This window comes from Morus notabilis, unplaced genomic scaffold, assembly GCF_000414095.1.
Source record: "Morus notabilis unplaced genomic scaffold, ASM41409v2 Scaffold457, whole genome shotgun sequence".
Lineage (NCBI taxonomy): Eukaryota > Viridiplantae > Streptophyta > Magnoliopsida > Rosales > Moraceae > Morus > Morus notabilis.
This window is the reverse complement of record NW_010357333.1, coordinates 46367-52694: the sequence shown is the minus strand read 5'-3', so window position 1 is coordinate 52694 and position 6328 is coordinate 46367. Positions and strand designations below refer to the sequence as shown.

Sequence of the window (6328 nt, the reverse complement as noted above, 5' to 3'; positions counted from 1 at the left end):
GCCATACCGCTGAATTGTCCCACGGTCTGTAGCATTTGAAACATGACCGGTTTAAGTTCAAAGTGTAGGGCCTGGATGTTTGGCCGAACAATCACAGGATTTAGTCCATCAAGAACTGGGACTGCAAAATCTCTGATTGCTCGATCACGGTCATCAACCACAAACGGTCTTGGGGCTGGTTCAAGAGCATTAAGCTGCTGCCCCTGATTCAGTAAGATCCCCTGAGCGTCTTCCTCGGCCATTTCTTGTACGTGAGCAAATCCTCGCTGCTCCCTTCTTCTCCTTCTCAAAGTCCTTTCAATTTCTGGGTCAAGAAGGAATAACTCAGGTTCTTGCATACAAGATGTTCCCAAAGACCTGCCAAAAATCAGAAACTCTGATGAAAATGAATAAAAATACTTGAATAGTGAATTACTTTAACAATAAGATTCAAATAAGACAGTCCCCGGCAACGGCGCCAAAAACTTGTTGCTTAAAATTGTGAATCTAGAATCTCGCAAGTGCACGAGTCAACAAGTAGTAAAATGATGAATAATCAAGTATCGTCCCACATGGACTGTGTGTTTTTGAAATCAAATTGCTAAGTTAATTCTATTCAAGTTTTTAAGAAGTAAACTAAAGTTGATTTTAAGATGTTAAAAACTAATGATAATCTGATTGTAAGAAAATGAACAACAAAGATAAAACTAATTAATAAAGAGTTTGCAAATAAAATTGGCCAATGTCACTGTTCGCGGCTTAAAATTATTAAACTGTCTTTTATCACGCTGCGCGTTGCTGCAGCAATGGACAACAATGAAAACTTCTAGTTAACCGGATTCTACTAAACCAGGGACTTTCCAATCCGCCGTCTACTAATCTTAAAGCTAAATCTCACAAATCCCTCTGCAAATCTAGACTCTAAAATCAGAGAATGAAGCTCTAAATCGTATGGTTATGCAAGACATAATATATTCCTATATCATGTGGATCAAAAATCTGTAACAAGATCTAAGAACTTGCATTACTCAAGTTATTTGCACTCAACTAAATCTTCCCAGATCTAATCAAGCTGTACTCCCCTCTTATGATTTCCCAATCACAGTTAAGGCACAAATTCAGCTCACTTGAATAAACAAAGAAATAATCATCAAATCCATTCAACATCAACTAGCAACTTAATATTTAACAAATCAACAACCTCAGCCAACAAATCATAATCTCATAGAAATATATTTATGAATTCAAGTTCAGATTCAAGAAGAAGAGTAAATATTCTTTAACAAGAAAAACAAAGTAATGAGAATAAGAAAGACTAAAATGATGATGAGAGAATCCGAATCCCCCTTTTCCAAGGTTTCCTCTAGGCACTCTTGCATCAACAGATGGTCCTTCACGTTTAAATCTCTGTGACGTTTTCTTCTTCTTCTTCCTCAGTACTGGAAATGGTACTTGATCAGAAAAATGGAGGTGGTTTCCTTTTCCAAGTTCAGCCGCCTCTGCGTTACAAAATATGACCAAGGACACCTTTTTCTCTTGCAGCTGCAGGTACTTATTGTACCCTAATTACACGTGGCAGCCCCTGAGGAAGCCTCCAATCAGCAGCTAAATCAGCACCCTTCACGGTAAAATCAGCTCATTCTTCTAGCTCAGGTACAACTGTCAGCAACATGCACGTCTGGCCCAGCTCGCCTTGCTACAGCAATGCACAGTAATGCTGACTAGGATTTCCTTGAAAATTCCAAAACGACAAGTTGTTGCTAGCCTCCAAGATGACAATGCTTTCTCAAAGCTGAAAATAATCACAACATGCACCCGGATTAGCTCTTTTTAAGCGCCAAACACAAGAGAGAGAATTCATGAAACATAACTAACTAAAAACTAGAAACAAGACAAAATAAAGGATAAAACTAAAACTAATTACCCTCTAGGTAATAATTTAAGCCTGGGAAATGCTCAATTAACTCTATTTTCATAAAGTTATCAGAGTGAAGTGAGTTTGGGGGTGAAGTGTTCGAAGAAAATGAAATGAAGAGTATAAATAAGGGGTGAAATTAGGGCTTCAGGAGTAGGCTAAACGTGTTGTCATTTTTTTTTTAAATTGCAAAATCAAACAAAGATATATACAAAGACAACCAAAGTTCTCCCTCCAAACTTACCAAGCACAATATCCTCAATGTGTAGGCAATCAAGAACATAAGGAAAAGTTTAAGAAACTCCCCTATGTTAATTTGGAGCTTAGGCTTCAATGCTTGATCGCTCTCTTGAATTGAATCCATTCATGAAGCTTCAACGATTGCACCTACAAAAGAGAAACACTAAAACAAGGTAAAAAGTTCTAAAATAAATAAATAAATAAATAAAAACTAAAACTTGAAAGGAAGGAAAATAAAAAAAAGGTTTAGAAAACTTGGGTTGTCTCCCACGGAGCGCTTGCTTTAACATCTTCAACCGGACGTTTAGAGAGGCGCTCATTAAAGAGCGGCATCTGCCCATAGTAAGTGTCATACAACACTACAAATGGGTCTTTGATTATGATGCCCTCAAGCTTGACATGATTTTTACAATTTCGGCACGTTGCATCAACAAGATTTGGCTTCGGAAGGTGATGGGCTTGATTGAAGAACTTCATTTTTAGTTTGGGCTCATAAAGAATGCAGTATGGTGGCGGTGATGATGATGGCCAAAATGGGTCGGATGGCGGTGTGCATGTTAGAATGATTGACGAGCTCAAGTCAATGATTTCTTATTTTCTTTCACCCTCCTCTGACGAGTCTTGCGCCTTAAATTTCCTTATAGGTCCTTGTGCTGTTGTTTTGGCACCTAACCAAGCTAACTGCTTCATAGGTTCATCTTCAGCCTCATCCAAATCTAATGACGAGGATAGCTGCAACAAGTCCGTATGGCTGCTACTCTCAAGCTCTTTAGCCACTAAAGAGTTAGTGACTGATATTACAGAACATTCCTCCACCTCAGTTGGAAACTCTATTGCCTTAAATACATTAAATGTCACATGCTCATCCTGCACACGCATGGTTAGCTCACCTTTTTGTACATCAATTAGGGTATGGCCTGTAGCAAGAAACGGCCTTCCAAAAATGATTGGCACTTTTCTGTTTACTTCATAGTCAAGAATGGCAGGAAAAATGAACTTGTCCACCTTTACTAGTACATCCTCAATCTTTCTTTCGGGAATTGCAATAGATCTGTCTGCGAGCTACAAAGACACTGTGGTAGGCCATGCTTCCCCGATTCCCAACTTTTTAAAAATGGACATCGGCATCAAATTTATACTAGCTCCCAAATCACATAAAGCCTTACCAAAATATTGGTTTTCAATTGAACACGGGATAGTGAAACTTCCCGGATCCTTCAGCTTGGGAGGGAGCTTATTTTGCAATATGGCGCTGCATTCGTCTGTCAAAGCCATCATTTCAAACTCCCCAAATCGGCCTTTTTTAGTGACCAAGTCTTTCGTGAACTTGGCGTAGCTTGGCATTTGTTCTAGGGCTTCCACCAGAGGTATGTTGATGTGTAGCTGCTTCAAAACATCTAAAAACTTGCGAAATTGTCCATCTTGTTGCTGTCTCTGAAAGCGTTGTGGAAAAGGTGGAGGTGGTCGGCTGCTACTGCTATTACTGGTTTCTGCTGTTCCAGAATGTTGCGGAAATGCTGCAGCATTCTGGACGTCAAAATTTGGTTGTTGCTTCCTTCGTTGTTCTTCTTGTGGCGGAGTTTGCTGCTCTTCCTCTTAGATTGAAGTGGGCTCTGTTTGTACAGCTGAGGTCTTGTCCTTGGCTCCAACTCCTTTTCACTCCTTAGTGAAATAACCTTGCAGTGTTCTTTCCCTTCTCTACGTGGATCTTTGGTGTTGCTTGGGAGAGAACCTTGAGGTCGGTTGTTCAAAGAGTTAGCAAGCTGACCCATTTGATTTTCTAAATTCCTCAATGCTGCATCATGACTTTGGATTTTGGCTTCACTCCTTGCTATAAATTCCTTTAGCAAACTCTCCAAAAAGCTAGATTAATCCGCATGTGTTCTTTGTTGTTGATGTAAATAACCGGGTGGATATGTGGGTCTATAATAAGCGTTAGCTCCACTAGAACCCACTCCTTAGTTACTCCAAGCCATATTTGGATGTTGGCACAACCCTTGGTTGTGAGGATTCGAATAAGGATTGCTGCTCCTATTGAAATTAGCAACATATTAAGCAGAGGCTGGGTTGGATGGGCAATCTTCATACAAGTGGCCCTCTCCACAAAACACAAGAGAATCCAGTAGTTTGCACAGCATTTACCCCTGCCGGCATGTTTAATACTTTTACCATATTCGTCAAGGATGACATTTGAACTAAGAGTGCAGTGATGGCATCAACTTCATGAATTCCAGTAGCCTTCCTCGCATTAAGTTTCTCGGTTGGCCATTAATAATTGTTGTTGGCCATCCTCTCCAAAATGTCTCCATTTGAATCTAATGGGGGATCCCATGATGAGGGCACTTCCGCAATAGCTCCTTGAATCTTTTCCATGCTTCATATAATGACTCCCCATCTACTTGTTAGAAGGAGGTAATGTCGTTCCTTAGCTTGGCATTCTTGGTTGGAGGGAAGTATTTCATGAGAAACTTCTCTGCCAAATCATCCCATGTTGCCACCAAATCTGGAGGCAAAGAATTCAGCCATACCCGAGCTCTATCCCTTAAAGAATAAAGGAATAGCTTTAACCTCAATGCATCTTCAGTCACCCCTGCTAGCTTGAAAGTATCACTCACCTCCATAAATTGTCTAAGATGGAGGTGAGAATCTTCAGTTGCTATGCCACTGAATTGGCCCACGATTTGGAGCATTTGGAACATCACTGGCTTAAGCTCAAAATGAGGCGCCTGAATCACTGGCCTCACTATTCCGGGGTTAAGTCCATGTAAAATGGGCATAGCGTAATCTTGAATAGCCCTGTTTCTGTCATCTATTAGTATCGGTTGGGGGACAAAGATGTTGGCATTTGCTTACTGCCCACTCCTGCTAAGCCTTGTTGTTTCCTTTTCATGACTCCCACTCCTGCTAAGCCTTGTTGTTTACTTTTCATGATTAAACAAGCATCATTCATGTTAGATCCGATTAAAACTAACCCTTCTAGTATTAATCTTAATCTTGTATCCTAAAATTGATGGCTAGTCAAGAGTAGAAATAGGCATGAACACACATGAATGAACAAGAATAGTAAATTAATAGCATCTCAGAAATAAATTGTCATTCTCACAATCTTGGTTCCATTACCAAACCTAGCTAAAACAAATTAGTTCATAACGAGATTTACAAGATTCGAAGTTCCAGAATAATCCATAGCTAAATTAATAGCTAAATAACAAAAGAGAATTAAGCTAACAGAAAGAAGAATGAATTTTAGCTGGATATTGGATTCCTCTTTGTCCGGCCAAAACTACGTTTAACCTCCTGCCTTTTTCCCTTCCCTCACGTTTCTGAATTTTGTTTTCTGGAGATGGGTACTCTCTGTATTTCCTCTCTTTCTCAGCTCTCATACTATGCTTTTCCCTCTCTTGGTAATGCACTGTGTGTTTTCTGGAGAGGGATGCTCTGTGTATATCCAGAGGGAATACTCTCTATCTTCTTTTATTTTTCAGCCTTGTCTCTCTCCTCCTTTTCTCTTTGGCGGCTGCCCTTGTTTTTAGAAAACATTCCTCTCTAGGGCAACAAGGGCTGAGGTGTCACTTGATGATGTGTGCATTGGACCACAATGACACCTGCTCAACCAGCTCACACGGATCCATTTTGTCTGCTTTCTTTAAGTAGTGCGCTGACGTTATTCATATGCCAGCTGTTCCCAGAATGTTGCCAGAATGCCACATCATTTAGCCCAGGAATTTCTTGCAAAGCGCACACACAGTCTTAGTCGACTTTCTTCCTATTTTTAATTCAAAATCATCAACTTTTACTTCAAGAAGAGCACAAGTATAGAGTTAAGCCATAGTAAGTGTAAACTATAAAAATCTAAATTAAAACACACAAGAAACTAAAAAAATCACTCTTGGTCACGCAACTTTTGAGCTAGAAAACCGTTGGATAACTCTAATTTCTTAGAGTTATCAATGTGGTAGCGTTTTATTTTGGGACTAGATGATGGCTTAGTTTGGTAGTGCTGTAGATTTAGAAAACTTACTTTTAACTATGCTGAAGGAAGAAACAGCTGCTATAAAAAGTAGCTGAGTGTTTGTTAAACTGTAATTATAATAGTTGTGCCGGTTTCAAAATTAATGTAATAGCGTTTGATAAATTATGAGGTTGAATTGCTGTGGATAATTAAAAATTACGACTATATTATAATATAATATA

General features: G+C 39.4%; 1 non-coding gene across 1 annotated transcript; it reads left to right on the top strand.

Annotated features, from left to right (window-relative positions):
• Window positions 1-4459: 4459 nt before the first annotated feature.
• Window positions 4460-4566, top strand: LOC112092665. Its single transcript, XR_002902687.1, has one exon. It is a non-coding gene; the product is annotated as a small nucleolar RNA R71 (small nucleolar RNA).
• The last annotated feature ends 1762 nt before the right edge of the window (window positions 4567-6328 follow it).